Source organism: Diabrotica virgifera, chromosome 3, assembly GCF_917563875.1.
Source record: "Diabrotica virgifera virgifera chromosome 3, PGI_DIABVI_V3a".
In the NCBI taxonomy this organism is placed as follows: domain Eukaryota; kingdom Metazoa; phylum Arthropoda; class Insecta; order Coleoptera; family Chrysomelidae; genus Diabrotica; species Diabrotica virgifera.
The window spans coordinates 194,602,145-194,620,002 of record NC_065445.1 but is presented as its reverse complement, the minus strand read 5'-3'; the positions used below and the strand labels follow the sequence as shown (position 1 = coordinate 194,620,002).

Here is a 17,858-nt window from a genome sequence, read left to right as displayed (position 1 = left end):
TCAAATTTCGATGACAGTGACAGTCTCCCAGCAACACAAAATATTTAGAGAGGTGGTAGAATAATTCTAAAAAACCCATGGATTTTAAAATAAGGCCCCATTTATTCATCAGACCATTATATTCCCTTAGACCAACAGATATAGAATACTCCTAAAATACATATACGAAAATGCAACTATGCAAATAAACGTAGCAGAAGGCCTAACAACAAGCAAAATAAGAACGGATACAGGTGTTAGACAGGGAGACACCATATCTCCAAAGTTATTAACTCTTGCATTAGAAGATGTGTTCAAGAAGTTCAATGGGGAACAACGTGGAATTAAAATCGATGGCAGATTTTTAAGTCACCTGAGATTTGCCGATGACATAGTACTTATAAGCAACAAAACGCTGGGCGGAAGGACCGCCCGAGAACTTTATCGTACCGATCTATTATCGTTATCGTACTAGATACTGGCATTCTATAAAAATAGCAAAGTTACTCGTTATTTTGATATTTTAGAAACACCTTGTATACTTGAAAATATTTTATGATTCTACGCATCATTAATTCCTGCATTTGAGAAAATGTTCCATGCCATTTTTCGGGGACACACTATAGATGTATAGATTATTGCATAAATCAATATTATAGTCATACTTTCATTTCAAATTAGTTCATTTTTCTGAGAAATTAATAGTTTACAATAATTGCATTTCATTATATTTCTATTACGCCAGTCAATGCGCGAGATTAAGAACAATATATTACCTCTGAATTCTATCCTACTGCATGGATTTTAATGAAATTTTGGGAGTAGCCCAATCTCCTGATTCAAAGTCTATCCTATATACTATGGCGCTTTTATCATGGGGGCGGTTCATACCACTACTCGGGGGTGGAACATTTTTATTTTAGAATTACATGGAGAAAAAGGAAGATTTTTAAGAAAATTTAAAAATGCATTCTATAATTTGATCACATTTTTTACAAAAACCATTTATTTTAACCCGTTCAACTTTTTGAAAGTAGAAATAACACTATAATAAAACGTATTGCAGAAGAAAAACAATGCATTTAAATTCTGGTGGATGAGAGGTTAAATGTATGTACTTTTCATTTTTCCTTAAAGTACATTGCATATTTTTTTGCACCATATCTCGCTTAGTTTGAATGTAACCGGCATTTAATGGTGCTCGTTTTAAAGGCCTTTCCAAACACTACAAAAGGCGTTGGTAGCATTATACACCTAAAACCTACCGTTCCTCTGTTATTTTAAGTTGAATACACCAATTTGAGCGTGCACCAAAAAACAAACTCTTTTCAACTACCATATCTCTTTTTGTATTATAAATAGAACATTTACGAAGGAACGAATCACTTTGTTATTTATAATCTAAAAAATGTTTTATATAGTGTTTTTAGTTCGATGCATAGTTTTTAAGGTATTCACAAAAAACCGTCCGAAAGGTGTAATTTTTCAATGAAAAGGGCCAATTTTCAACTACGCATAACTCAAGAAGTATTGAGTTCTCAAAAAAAAGTATAGACCAGTTTTTGCTTAGAAATAGGTTCTCTAGCCACTTCCGTGCTTATTTTGACCAACAAATTTTCCACCCCCTTGAAGGGGTGGGAATCGCCCCAAGATAAAAGCGCCATAGTATATAGGTTACATTTTGTTTCTTGAGCTATTCCCTACTTACTGTGAAAATATCAAGTACATCGATGTAGTAGGATGGAATTCGGAGCCAAATACCCTCATTGACTGCCCTATAATAATGCTCTGCTATGATCGCGTGAGAGAGGACACACAAGATTACAGCAAAATGTCTATTTACTGTAACTTTTTGAGTTTTTGAGCTACAGCAACGAGTTTTACGTCATTGGAAAGGTAATTTTGCATTCTTTCAAAATATGTAAAAATATACAAAATTAAGATTTTTTCAATTCCGGTTCAACCGGAAGCCACATTTTGGGTAAAATTTATTGTGATAATAGATAATAAAGTACCATATACGTTTTCAAAATTTCAAATTTTAGTTTCTATTACAAAGGAAGTTACGGGCACTCGAATATTTTTTTATAGAAAATTCATAATTCCCCTCCTATGGGGAGTTAAGAAATCTGACTAATGTCATTCAATTTACCGATAGGATATCAAAAATATATCAAAAAACAAACAAATTCCTTGCAGCCATTTTTGAGAAAATCTAGTTCAAAGTTATGTCAAATTTTGACCCCTTAAATATAGGCAACCCATGACTTTTTTTGAAAAACGATAATATTCTTCTTATAGCCCCATCTTTAGGCTATATAACGACTTTTTCAAATTAAACTTATCTTAAACAAGTTTTTAGCTAGGTAGGGAAATGTGTCGGGTGGGCGGTCGGCCATGTTGGTCGCTATTTTGAATTTGGAAATGTCAAATTCCGTATTTCTATTTACCTATCGATGAGCTAACTTTGAGTTAAATTTCATTCGTTTCGGTCAAAATTTGCAAAAATAGGCCCTAAATAAGCCCCCTATTTCGGCCCCCCCTTTGAGAAGTATTTTTTAAAAGCTTAGTTTCTCGACAAAATTCTCTTATAGCCACTTTACACGATGCAACTAACTGCGCAATTAATTGCACAATTTCTTGCAGCAATAGAAATTGCATCGTGCCATACGCGAATTGCACAGAAAAGCTGCAACTTCTTGCAGCAATTTCTTGCTGCAAGAAGTTGCAGCTAAATAGAACATGTCCTATTTTTCATGCAATTTTTTCTGCAATTCGGTTATATTTTTAGTAACTTTTAAGGCTACACTGTTTGTTTTGCTATTCTGTCATCCTAAATTTCAAACTAAACAATTTTTGACAAAACTAGAGGAACTTTTTACCAATTTCACGCTTCACAGAAAACATTATTCTGGTGGATAACTTTAACTATGCAACATAGGGATTAAAGAAACTATATTCTATTTCTATTTCTTTTGTATTTAACAACTTGTTTCCTTTTGTAAATGAATAATGTATTAGGTATAGGTATACTTGCATTAGGTATTAATTGTATTTGTTATACATAATACATATTATAATTTTCTCAAATCATAATCTAACATTTTTAATCTAATATATCTGATAACTCTACTCAAAAAATTATATTTTTAATTTATAAAAACAACATAACCTAAAATTTATGGTATGTCAAAGTTTCTGTCCATTTCATGTCAGTTTATGCAATTACTTGCACTGTGTAATCACTTTATTGCAGAAAGCTAGTTGCAACTTATTGCAGAAGTTCTTGCTGCAAGAACTTGTGCAATAAATTTCGCAATTACTTGCATCGTGTAAAGTGGCTATTAAATTTACTCATACCGAATTTCATCGAAATCGGTCCGGTATTTTTTGCTGGGCGGTGGCGACATACGTACGTACGTACGTACAGTTGAGCCCGCGAGTCTTTACCCGTGCGTCATCATTTAAAGCATACGAAATAAGTCGGAAATCTATTTCACGCAACAACAACTGACAGAAAGTGGCTACTGTTCCGATTAATGGTTTTATTATAAAATTTGACGTTATCAAATCGCTGTTGCGCGTGAAAAGGGGGACAAGTCATAAAATGTGAAAACGAGAAAAACGCTATTTAAAATTTTACAAAAAAATGATGTTTTTTTACAGATGTTTTGAATGATAATCTACTTGAAATTTGTTTTTACATGTACTTTTCCTACATGGATTAAGATTTTTTTGCTGAGTATTTGGGAAAAAAATATGTTTAAAACGATATTTGTTTGACTTACCTCGTTTTTCACAAATACTCACATGACTTACCCCCTTTGTAGTTGAACATAATAACGATAACACAGGATAATGGAAAATTTTATTACGTTAATACAAGCTTACTTAAGTGCTACATTATATTTATGTACTAAAAACATTAAACATAAATTACTTATGCATACAAATCTAGCTACAAGATACTTCAAACTTTTAATCGTCGTCAGAAGTTGATGAATCCGGGAGCACATCAGCTAAGTATTTATCTGTGGGTAGATTTTTGTAAAAGTCCCACAGTGATTCTGATATATACGGCAGTAAGTCCATCAGGTGCTTTTTCTTTTCTATCGTTATCGGCACAGGCTTGTTATATGCCTCCTTGGGTAATACATTTATAGCCGCTTTTCCCCTCTTTTCTAAATCTACGGTCTTAAAAGGTTCTTCTTTGTCAAAGGACAACTTGTATTGAAACTGGTTAGATTTTTCATACCGTAACCAACGAAATTGTCTCCAGTTTATCTTGTTATTTTGAGTATCAGTTTTGCGGTTAACTAATACAGAATTAAATAAGCCACCAAAATTAAGAAACGCAGAGCGCTGCATTTCTGTAACTAAAAATTGACGTTTCCTCCCTACTTGCCGAATTAGTTGAGCCCAATCATGTGGATGTTCTATTTGGCTACTAAATTTTTTCTTCTTTTTTTCTATTAAACTATGATCCGTATCGCACTCCATATGTGTATGGCCTAGTATTAAAAACTTGTGTTCAATAATTTTTAAATTTGCAGAGCATTGTAAAGCAGTTAAACAAGCTGCTGTTATGAACCTGTTCTTATTCTGGCCAGGACAGCAGTCTGAATACATTATTACGTGTTCAACTTTAGGATCTAAATCTTTCGTTAGGTATTAATATAGGCAGGAACTAATTTCATTTCCGCCCCGTTTTGCTAAAGATTCATGCCATAAATAGCAGTGGGCTTGTGAGTTATCACAGTCGTGAACTGTAAGATTAAATGTCCACAATTGCCTCTTGTAAAACGACTCACCACTGTGGAGGTCTGGTGTTGGCAGGCATTGCTGGAGATCAAAAGTAATAGTTTTCATTTTAGCATTATCCTTAGTCAGAAATTTATCGTCTTCTTTGTTTTTATATCCTTGATCAGCTTGTAAATGGTGTTCGTTTAACTCTTCTTTTAGTAGTTTTATTTCATCCTCATCCTTGCACATAGTAATTTTCATTTTTAATTTGTCACATTTACCGCATGTGTCTTTCTTAGGTTTCTTTATAGTGATGTTAAGGCTGTGAAATATGTTTTCGTACATTTTACGATTAATAAAATTATCTGGGTAAATCTTCTTGTAAGCTTCATAAATAGCAGTGAGTGTGTAGTTTGAAGGTAAATATTTCCTCGATGACTGCCTTCTTGTATAGTGACTTTCATATAAGGGGATAGATAAAATGTGATCCCTTGCCCTTATTTTTTCATCATCTGATACCTTCTTCCGATTTTCATGATATCCTCGTTGGTCTAATGTCATTACGCCTGATATTTGAGAACATTTTTTCGCTACTATAACTTCTATGAATTTCTTACTAATATTATAAGTTTTCATAAAACAGTCCTTGCAAGCAACAGAACGAACGCCATGAAGAGGGAAATGATAAATTATGGTATGCTGTCGGTACCGTTGTTTGCTTGGGTCAGAACACCTAATTCGCATAGAACTCTTCTCTTCAACATCCATGAGAGCAGCTATATATTCTAACCTACGATTGTAGCTTCCCATTTCCCAGAATTCTTTAAAAAGTTGCAAGCGAACTTCGTCCTTTATTTTTTCCTTGCACTTATTTCTACATAATTTCAGTTCTTGCATAGTTTTTTCTTTAATCTCTTTTCCAGTTCTTGTAACATACGCCTTACCAAAATTTCGTTTTTCTCGTCTCTCTTGTCTCATTTTTCTCGTTTCTTTGTTCGTGCGTTTTTTAACTTTCTCGTGGACTTGCCCGTCTAAGTTATATTTGTCTACTGCAGTATTATTTATATCTTCTTCTGAATTGGCTCTTCTTTTTTTTCTTTCTACTATATCGCTGTCCGCGGCAAAGCTATCATATTTTTCATCCTGCGCAGGGACAAAATTTGGATCTGCAATACTATCATCTGATGAAAAATCTAATAGATCCTGAATTTCATCTGGAAGTGATGCAGCAACGCTACTGGCGTAGGACATCTCAGACTCATCTCGGGCATGTTGCTCTAAAATGCAACAAAAATAAAATTAGCTAATAAAATTTTTATTAGCAAACAACAAAAGAACGACACTAAATGCGCATTTTGTTTTTGTTCATATAATTTCTTCCATAGTTTGTATTACGTGTACCCACTTTTAATAAAATTATTTATTACTTACCAGAAGGAAAGGTTTTCTGCATTGGTATAATCCCTTCCAAGTAATTGTCAGCATTTGTACATCTTTTATTGCAATTTTCTAATACAGTTTCCTTATCTGAACAATATATACGAACATTCTCTTGTTCATCTGTAAAACAATATCCCATTTATTTTATTTATTCTGTGTACACATTATACATACAGAAACAACTGGATAATTTTAGATTACAGTAAAAATATTCTACCACTACCAGTGGAAAATAAATTATGATTTTACTTACCATCGGCATTTAGCATATTTAGAATTTGTTTTCCTCTAGACATTTTTTAATTTTCACTTATTATATTGGTATTACTAAATTTAAACAAATATTTTTATTTTGCAATAATAATCACAACTATGACTCGTTTTGCATACTAATTTATAGGTTATGTGTGTTAAGTTGGTTGCTCGCTACATTAAAAGCTAACCGTGAATAAGGGGGCAAGTCAAGTTGTCTCATTATTCACTAAGAGAAATACTGATATGGGCAGTGCCAAAAGGAATATGTTAACATATCCCTTTTTACACTAAACTTTATGTACTATTTTGTGAGTGCCTCTTTTGGAACAATCAACTTTACATACAAATTCAGCTACATTGACTAGTCCCCTTTTACACACAATTAAAACATACTTTTTTCAACCTATATTTGAGTTAATCCCGTTTTCATCAAAAATTGACTTGTCCCCTTTTTCACGCCCAACAGCGAAATATATTGATGTGATCTTGATTATTGATATGAGATAATATTCTTATATGTCATTTAATTTAATCAATGTATTAATAATAATCTAATTAATTTTCCAGATCACATATCAATATGTTTTCAATCTCAGGGCGAATTATAAAATTAATTACTTACTTACGTGGTTTCTAAGTATTTCTCAATGGTTCCTAATCGGGATAGGAAAGAAAAGAGTAAAATAATACACACATATGGGTTACAATTGTAATCAAAATATTGTTTATTTTATTTAAATGGCAATCACTGCTTAATATTTGCTATATCTTATTATTCTTAAACATAACATTTACACATGGGAATCTTATTTCCTTTTGGTTTCCAATTGAAAGTTTTTATTAACATTTAACTATTATGATTTATTAGCAACAATTCTATTTAAGTTTGATGAAGCTTTTCTGATATTATTGATTATGTTTCTTCAATTTTAAATGTGGTATTTAATACGAAAAACCCATACATTCATGTCCAAACAAATGAGACTGACCTTTTTCTGGTGAACTGAGAATGTCTTCACACAAAACCCGTTTCCTGCTATCCTTGGCTGCGATCAAAACCTCGTCCTGGCTTCCAGTAATGTTCTCCTTTGAAACTAGCTCGTATAGCTCTCGTTTCCTGCTTCTGTCGTGATGCTGTGTTCTACTTTTTTCGAAACTGCAATCAGCTACCGGGAACTCTTGGCTCAAGGAGGTTCTTTTACTCTCAACCTGGCCTACCTCTCGTTCCACGATAGATACTCCACACTCACGGAACTACACCGGCTTTCTCACTCTCCGTACACTACCGTCTACTACTGGACTTCCCTTCTCGACAGCTCAAAACATTCTGATCTCTATTTGTCATTCATTCCCCTACTTTCTAAATATCCCTTCCAGATTCACAAATCAACCTTCCACCACCAACTCTCATTCGCAGTCTTCCTCAAAACCAATTTTTAATCTTTCTAAATATGCTTAATGGATTTCAAAGAAAATAGTTAATTCCCATTCTAAAATTACTTTCTACTATTTACAAATTTTAATGACCTATTCTCTATTTCCACTAAGTCTTATTTAGCATCGGCTAATGATCGAACCTTCCGCGAACAACGATAATGACCTATTATCGATTTCACTTGAGTTTTATTTAGCATAGGCTAATGATCGAACCTTCCGCGAACAACGATAATGGTACGCCATTCACTTTGTTTATTCTAAGCGCATTTTCCCGAGTTTCGTTTAATCACTTCTTAAAATTAAATATAACAATTTGTTGTATACAGGTTGTTCTAAATTTATATGCCCGTGGTTGAGAAAATTGAAAATATTTTATATTAAATTGAATTTTGTTTATAATTATCAAATTTTAATTTTCATATCAAATAGAAATATAACAAATCCTCGCCTTGTATTCGATAAAATTTATCTGCATTTTTAAATAAATTTTCTCGAGGCAAAACCAACTCCCTGTATATTTCCTTACTTTAATCTACGTCTTATACCCCTTCTTCTTGTATTACTCTAATTAGTCCCACCTGTAGAGTAATTGTTTCCTTATTGTCAGTGTCCTCATCCTGTGTTAGAGTGTCGGCTATTATGTTGTCTTTCCCTTTTTCCCATATCAATCTTCTGTCTTTTTCCTCAGATTTTTCACATACTTTTACCGTGTATTCTGCATCCTCGTTTTCATATGTCTCCTCTTCAAATGCCACTGTTTCGATCATATCTTTTTCGCTTTCATTTGTTAGCTTTATTTCTTCTTCTCCTGAGCTCATCTCTTCTTTTGAGGAATCCCAGTTTTCTTTTGCTTTTGATACTCTCAATTTTTCTTCTTCTGGGCTCAACTCTTCTTTTGAGGAGCCACAGGTTTCATTTTCTTTTGTCTTTTTCTGACTTTTTCTCCCTTTTCTTCTTTGTCCTTGCTTCGTTGCCAAATTCATTTCCACTGTTTGTTCTTTACCTGATTCGTCCGTATTTTGTTTCTCCTGTTCCTTGTTCTGTTCTTCTTCTTTTTCTTGTTAGATTCATCGTATTATTTTTAAAATCTATCACTACATGTTTTTCTGCCAATTCGTCAACTCCTACTATCATGTCATGTGACATGTTTGGCATTATTACACATTGTAGTGCATACATCTTCTTACCCAGTCGTACCATTACTCGTATGCCTTCATTTATAGTTGCCAATGTCCGTGTGTTTGCGCCCACTAAATTTACCCTAGGTATTTTGTAAATTAAATTTGTTAAGTTAACTTCTTCTATTAGTTTTCTGTTGACCAATGTTATTTCAGATCCAGTGTCTATCATAATTTTAATTGGTTTCTCGTTGATAAATCCATCCACAAATTTTAAAGTAACTCCATTTTTCTTTTCGTTGTTTCTTGCCAATTTAATAAACTCCTTGGGGTTACAAAAGATTCCTGTTTGATTTTTGGTTTTTAGTGAGCGCCGTCGTGAAAAGACGCCGGTTGCTCATCGTTGTTTATATTTTCGTCATAATGTCTCTCTCCGTCATATTCATCTGTCTGGGTATTATTTACTTCTCTTCTATTTTCTCTTGTTCTGTCGGATCTGTTTCGATTTTCTCGATATCCCTGTTCATTTTGTCTACCATTATTTCTGTTTTCTTGATTTGAGCGTGTGGTGTTTCTATTCTGGTATTCTCGATTTCTGTCCTCATTCCATTGCCTATTTCTTTGTTCATAATTTCCTCTTCCGTTGTCTCTATTTTCGTTTTCCCTTCTGGGATTAAAATCTCGTCTTGTATAGTCCCTCCTATCTTGATTTCTATCTCTGTAATCTTGTGTTTCTCGGGGCTTTCTTGATTTTCTTTCTCTTAAAAGTGATTCTCTTATTTGTAGGAATTGGCGTAAACTATCTACGTCTTTGTAGTTTTGCAATGTGATATGGTCTTCCAGCGTTTCTTCGAAATGTCTTGCAATCAGTTCGACTAATTGTTCCGATGAGTAATTATATTGTAAATGTTTTGCGTTATAGTAAATTTGTAATGCATATGTCCTTTCTGATATACCCATCCTATCATTGTATTTCCCATTTTGCAATTCCTTGTTAATTTCCAATTGTTGGACTTTTCCCCAGAAATAATTCAAAAATTTTTGTTCAAATTGTTGCCAACTGTCAAATTCTTCTTCTTTGCAATCGAACCATAGGCTTGCTTCATATTTTAGATGGTTTCTGATAGTTTCTTTTGCTGTTTCGAAATTTCCGATGTGCTGTATTTTCTTTTTCAGGCTATTTATGAATGGCACTGGGTGTAATCTTCTTACATCCCCGCCAAACCTTATCTTAACGTCATCTGTGCTATGTATAACCATTTCTCTTCTTTCTCCTACATTTTGTTGAATATTGATTTCCGCAATCTTTCTTTCCATTTCTTCTCTGATTGCTTGAATAGCGTTTTGCAACTTGTTTTCCAAACTTTCCATTTCTTTTTTCTGGCAATTCGTTAACTCCTTCATTTTATTTTGAATTTTCTTTTCTTGTTCTTTCATGTGGTCCTTCATTCTCATTTCTTGTTCTTGCATGTGATCTTTAATTTTCATTTCTTGCTGTTCTATCTCGTTTTTCATTGTTGTCAAACATCCTTTTATTTCCTTTTCATACTTTTCTATGCGTTCCTCTATTTTCTTATTGTTCTCTTCTATTGCTTGTTTTGTTTCCTTTTGATTGTCATCCATTTTTTGCTGTGTTTCATCCATTTTTTGATCCACTTTATCCATTTTCTTTGATGTTTCTTCCTGATTTTTATCCATTGCTTGTTTTGTTTCCTCCTGATTTTTATCCATTGTCCTTTTTGCTTCATCCATTGCTTGTTTTGTTTCTCTTTGATTGTCATCCAGTTTTTGTGACTGGAGTTGCATCAGTTGTAATAGTTTATCTATTCCTGATAATTCTTGCTGTTCTGATGCCATGATTGTCGTGTCTAAAATATCTTCTTGGTCTGAATGTTCTTTTTGTTTTTTGTTGTCTTTGCTTTGGCTTCTTGTCACAGACATTTGTTTTCAAGAAGTACTGTCCCCGCCAAATATGAAATTTTACTAGTATGTTACCAAGACGACTTTTTCTCACCCAAACATTATAAATTGTCAATAAATATATCAAATGTAAATATCGTAAAAATAAAATATTAAATCAGTTATGTAAATTTGTACCTAAAGAGATCTAAAATTTTATGTTATCAAATGTAAGTATCTCACTTTTTACCACAGGCATATAAATTTTCAAATACCGGCTTTACTCTTTCTATCCTTCAAATTTGCCACTAGAAATACTTTTCCATGCTTTCCACGTTGGACGACAGTTGATGTGATCTTGATTATTGATATGAGATAATATTCTTATATGTCATTTAATTTAATCAATGTATTAATAATAATCTAATTAATTTTCCAGATCACATATCAATATGTTTTCAATCTCAGGGCGAATTATAAAATTAATTACTTACTTACGTGGTTTCTAAGTATTTCTCCATGGTTCCTAATCGGGATAGGAAAGAAAAGAGTAAAATAATACACACATATGGGTTACAATTGTAATCAAAATATTGTTTATTTTATTTAAATGGCAATCACTGCTTAATATTTGCTATATCTTATTATTCTTAAACATAACATTTACACATGGGAATCTTATTTCCTTTTGGTTTCCAATTGAAAGTTTTTATTAACATTTAACTATTATGATTTATTAGCAACAATTCTATTTAAGTTTGATGAAGCTTTTCTGATATTATTGATTATGTTTCTTCAATTTTAAATGTGGTATTTAATACGAAAAACCCATACATTCATGTCCAAACAAATGAGACTGACCTTTTTCTGGTGAACTGAGAATGTCTTCACACAAAACCCGTTTCCTGCTATCCTTGGCTGCGATCAAAACCTCGTCCTGGCTTCCAGTAATGTTCTCCTTTGAAACTAGCTCGTATAGCTCTCGTTTCCTGCTTCTGTCGTGATGCTGTGTTCTACTTTTTTCGAAACTGCAATCAGCTACCGGGAACTCTTGGCTCAAGGAGGTTCTTTTACTCTCAACCTGGCCTACCTCTCGTTCCACGATAGATACTCCACACTCACGGAACTACACCGGCTTTCTCACTCTCCGTACACTACCGTCTACTACTGGACTTCCCTTCTCGACAGCTCAAAACATTCTGATCTCTATTTGTCATTCATTCCCCTACTTTCTAAATATCCCTTCCAGATTCACAAATCAACCTTCCACCACCAACTCTCATTCGCAGTCTTCCTCAAAACCAATTTTTAATCTTTCTAAATATGCTTAATGGATTTCAAAGAAAATAGTTAATTCCCATTCTAAAATTACTTTCTACTATTTACAAATTTTAATGACCTATTCTCTATTTCCACTAAGTCTTATTTAGCATCGGCTAATGATCGAACCTTCCGCGAACAACGATAATGACCTATTATCGATTTCACTTGAGTTTTATTTAGCATAGGCTAATGATCGAACCTTCCGCGAACAACGATAATGGTACGCCATTCACTTTGTTTATTCTAAGCGCATTTTCCCGAGTTTCGTTTAATCACTTCTTAAAATTAAATATAACAATTTGTTGTATACAGGTTGTTCTAAATTTATATGCCCGTGGTTGAGAAAATTGAAAATATTTTATATTAAATTGAATTTTGTTTATAATTATCAAATTTTAATTTTCATATCAAATAGAAATATAACAATATAGAATGCCAAATGTAAGTTTTGCTTCAAAATTTTTGTGCAGAATTACAGCTACATTTGAAGTAGTTTAATAAATTCTTTTATTATTATTGATTAATAAATAAATAAACAATTTATAAAAAAATTCAATAACATATTTTATTTTTGTTATTTTATTCACTTTGACGGAAATCTAAACACATTAATTTCTTTACTGTGTGAATGACGTTAGCTTTGTATGTTTTAAATATTAATTGCCAAAATATAATTATTTACCTTAAAATTTCAAAGTCCAATATAAAATTAGTTGTGAAAACAACTGTTTGTGTAACATAAAGAAACTTCAAAACGCAAAAATTCGACAAAAACCGCAAAAAATTCAACTGACTGACAGCCACAAAAGTAAACAAAGCAGAAACGTCAACAAATTGTGCTTAAAATATGAAAACATACCGAATCGTCTTTTTTTGTACCTATCTCTTTTCAATGCACTCAGTCTAGATGGTTCATAAAAATAACATGTGTTTTTACTTAATAACAAACGGCAGCTGGTTTGTCATGAGTTTCATGCGTGGAAGAGAATGATGCTAGATAAAAAGTATGTGTTTTATCTCGCCAGGTATTAATGACGCACGGGTAAAGACTCGCGGATTCAACTGTACATACTTCCGACATGTTTTTTTATTTGCTTTTTAGACTAAGGTGGACTCAAAACGCCGAAAAAAAGTAAAAGCTGAAAAAATTGTTTTTGCACGATCCTATAACTTTATCTATTATACTATACTACGTATGTAGTACGATAAAGTAATACAGAGGAACTGATCTTCATGCTGAAAGAACTTAAACGAGAATCGGAGAAAATCGGTTTAAAGATGAATTTAAATAAAACAAAAGTCATGACCAACCAAAATATCACAATCGACTTAGATGGAAGTGAAATCGAAAGTGTCGAAGAGACAAGAATCTACAGGTCGAGCAAGTCTCGTAAATTTCACGATTGCGAGCCACGCTTCACGCAACCGTGTTTGCGTACTTGTGTTTCGAGTTGCGTGGTCGTGCGGCGTTATATTTACCAAATTTAAATATAATCGTTTTCAAAATTAAATCAATATGTCAATATGGCTACTGGGTGTAAAAGATAAATCTTATTCTATCTGTTCTTAATGAGTTTTAGATAATTTTAGTTGTATTTCTTTGTAATTTTGTGTTGTACAAAGATTAATTTAACATTTTCTCTGGAAGTATTAATTTAGAAAGATAATATGCTTCATTGGTGTTGTGTTGTGTTTTGAAGTGTGAAATGCAAAGTAATTGTGATAAAGTCAAGATAAAGTTCACTTTTAAACTGAACTAAATAAGGTATCTGAGAGACAACAATGGTTAAATGCAATACAATGTACAGGTTTTACTAGCGAAATGAAAATTTTCCTGTCCTGTCTGCTGTAATCATTTTATATCTGGTAAGTTACAATTACAACAGTAACGATTTTTGAAGATGTTAACATTTTAATCTTATAGGAAAATCAGCCGACTTAATCGATAATAACAATCTCCAGATTGGGTTCCTTCAATAAATATGGTCTATAAACACAATGAAATAAGTTCCCCAAAATCTAAAATGGAGTGGTATCAAAGGAGAATTAAAGTGAAAAATATTCATATTGAAATTATTTGTAAGGCACTGGACTGTCTTAAATTCTACAATAATACTAGGTGGGTAAATGATTTTAGACATTTTTCATTAAGAGTAGATTAAGATTAAGTAGATTTTCATTCAGTAGATTTAAGACTTGTTTACACAGGTAGAGTAATGATGCAAGTACTTGATAGAGTAGAGTAACTCTACCTGTAAAAATGCTCCGCACAGTAGAATAGCTGGTAGAGTGTATAGTTGGAGTTAAAGTAGAGTGACTAGCAACCTATGGCAAAGTAACTACTCTATGACCATCACTACTGCCAAAATGTCTACTCGGCTGCACACTCTACCCATGGAACACGCTCAATTATGGCAGAATAGAGTAGGTAGGAGAGTACATGGGGGCGCTGTCATTCTGGCTGGAATTGTGTTTTGTGTAAATAGTGAAAATGAAGTTCACCGAAGATGAAACTTTAAAACTTGTAGAGCTATAATACGGCGAATACCAGTGTTTATGGAATTTAGGTAGTGTATACTACAGAAATAAAAGTTTGCAGCAAGCTGCAGAGGATGAAATCGTAGAAAGAATGGCAAAGGGGGCTTTGGAGTAAACGAGCTTAAGCAAAAAATTAAGAATTTAAGGTGCACTTATAATCAAGAGTGTTTAAAAATACAAAAATCGGTTTCACTATACTAGCATCAGTACAGGGTGATCAGTTAAGGGTAGCGAGCATCCATATCTCATAAGATATTGGTCGTATAGATTTGAGAAAAAAAAATCATGATAAAAGTCGCCAAGAGAAATTGCTGGAAATTATTTTCGAGTTTGAGGCATAGTTTCGTCCGCTAGAGGGCATAACAACCAACACAAAGTAGAAAAATGGAATTTTTATAGAATTTTGTCTAATGAAAGTTTATCGATGATATCATTTTCATATTTACAGACCATTTCCCTACATTTTTTGTCTAAAACGTTTTGTTCTATCTATCAAAATAAAGCGGTGGGGGAAGTTCAATTGTTTTTTTAAACAAACCAAGGTTTCTTCCGTTTCTTTTGACCGATTTTAGCAAACTTAGGCTCATATGAAAGAGCATAATTTGCACTACAAAACGCTTATTTGGTTTTGAATTTTTTACGTTTGCTGTCGCCGCTAGATGGCGTTAACTGAAATGGTAGCAAATTTTTGAGTTTAAAAAAAAAAACAAATGTAATGGTATATTAATTTTTATATATTTTAAAAGAGGATAAATTTCTCTATAATTTAATGAAAAGAATTTATTATCTACCTTTTTTTGAACCGTTGATATTGACCAAAATATAATTTTATTACATTAAAAAATGGCACGCCACTGTTTTTTATCAAAATAAAAATCAGTTTTGTAATCTCTTATTAGTTGCTAACAAAAAGAACCTCTTGACTTTTTTTCGTTAGACAAACGGTTTTGGATTGAGAAAATAAGATATGTTTACATGGGGCGCCCATATCTCGAAACATTACTAATTTACTTTTTTTTCAATCTAAAACCGTTTGTCTAACGAAAAAAGTCAAGAGGTTCTTTTTGTTAGCAACTAATAAGAGATTACAAAACTGATTTTTATTTTGATAAAAAACAGTGGCGTGCCATTTTTTAATGTAATAAAATTATATTTTGGTCAATATCAACGGTTCAAAAAAAGGTAGATAATAAATTCTTTTCATTAAATTATAGAGAAATTTATCCTCTTTTAAAATATATAAAAATTAATATACCATTACATTTGTTGTTTTTTTTTAAAACTCAAAAATTTGCTACCATTTCAGTTAACGCCATCTAGCGGCGACAGCAAACGTAAAAATTCAAAACCAAATAAGCGCTTTGTAGTGCAAATTATGCTCTTTCATATGAGCCTAAGTTTGCTAAAATCGGTCAAAAGAAACGGAAGAAATCTTGGTTTGTTTAAAAAAACAATTGAACTTCCCCCACCGCTTTATTTTGATAGATAGAACAAAACGTTTTAGACAAAAAATGTAGGGAAATGGTCTGTAAATATGAAAATGATATCATCGATAAACTTTCATTAGACAAAATTCTATAAAAATTCCATTTTTCTACTTTGTGTTGGTTGTTATGCCCTCTAGCGGACGTTTGACAAACTCGAAAATAATTTCCAGTAATTTCTCTTGGCGACTTTTATCATGATTTTTCTTTCTCAAATCTATACGACCAATATCTTATGAGATATGGCCGCTCGCTACCCTTAACTGATCACGATCACCCTGTACTATACTTGTACTCTCCTCATGTGAATGGTATCAAGCCATTTTTGGTAGAGTACTACCACTACTCTACTCTCCTCAAAACTCTACCCATGTAAAAAAGTCTTTAGAAACAGTGGAAAATGAGGTAGCTAGTAGAGTAGTAGTAGAGTAAAATATACTGGTTTAGCAAATTACAATGTTTTAAGGTAATACAGTAGCGATAAACAGGTAGTCAAAACGTGTTCCAAGATTGTCACTGTAATTTTGAATATTTTTTCGAGGCATTTGGCACACGTATTCGTAAAATAATAAAGAATGGCGGTACAGAGCCCAATTTGAAAAATATATTAATATGTGGAAATTACTCTGTAATTATACAATATTTAAAAAACGAGCCTGTACCGCCATTAAGAAGAACAAAAAAATACACTTTCTTCAAATAAACTTTTTTATCCGATGCCTAGATTTTGTGTAATTTTGGAACTACTAATGAAATAAAAAATTTTAGTAGTTCCAAAATAACACAAAATCGGATAAAAAAGTTGTATTTGAAAAAAGTGTATTTTTTTGTTCTTCTTAATAGCGGTACAAGCTCGTTTTTTTATATTGTATTTAATTACAGAATAATTTCCACATATTAATATATTTTTCAAATTGGGCTCTGTACCGCCATTCTTTATTATATTACGAATATGTGTGCCAAATATCTTGAAAAAATATTCAAAATTACAGCCGCAATCTTGGAACACATTTTCGCTACCTGTTGATCGATACTGTTTCCTCTTAAGATAGTTTTAATAGTTATTTATGATATAAGTATTAAAAGTACAATTTTAAGACGCGCATGTGAAAGTTAACTTGAAAAAATAATTTTATTAATGTTTTGACTTCCACATCAGATGTCATTGTCAAAATACAAAATATTCATTATTATTAGGTTTGTTCTAGCAAACAGTCAAACTAGTCAAAAACCATCAGCAAACAGTTGGTCAGTAAAAGAACATAATGCAGTCACCAGTGCGATCCCCTCTACTCGCGCTGGTCCACTATTCGCTAATGGTTTCAAACTGATGCTAGAACAAACCTATTATTATTATGCATATCTGTAAATAATATTTCTTCTGATTGTTAATTGTAAAGGATAGAAAAATTACCATTTATTTTATTTTTTTTAGAATCAGCTGAGAGAAGTGGTCTACAAAAAACCAGGAAGGAAACGGAATATGTGGCTACGAAAGGCAAAAGAAAGGTTTACAAAGCAAATGTGACACATTTTTTTGAAATATTTAGGAATATCAGTAAATTGCATTAAAAAATGTATGAAAAGATTTTGTTCAATAAAAATGTTTATATTTATCAAGGATGTATTATTTGGTATGGCC

At 32.4% G+C, this 17,858-nt stretch overlaps 1 protein-coding gene and 1 long non-coding RNA gene across 2 annotated transcripts in view; one reads left to right on the top strand and one right to left on the bottom strand.

Moving 5' to 3' along the window:
* LOC126882667 (zinc finger protein 721-like) overlaps positions 1-17,858 on the bottom strand; it is a 203,307-nt gene that overhangs the window by 104,615 nt on the left and 80,834 nt on the right. The window lies entirely within an intron of this gene.
* Positions 13,555-17,832, top strand: LOC126882274 (uncharacterized). Its single transcript, XR_007697254.1, has 3 exons — positions 13,555-14,060; positions 14,119-14,313; positions 17,652-17,832. It is a non-coding gene; the product is annotated as an uncharacterized LOC126882274 (long non-coding RNA).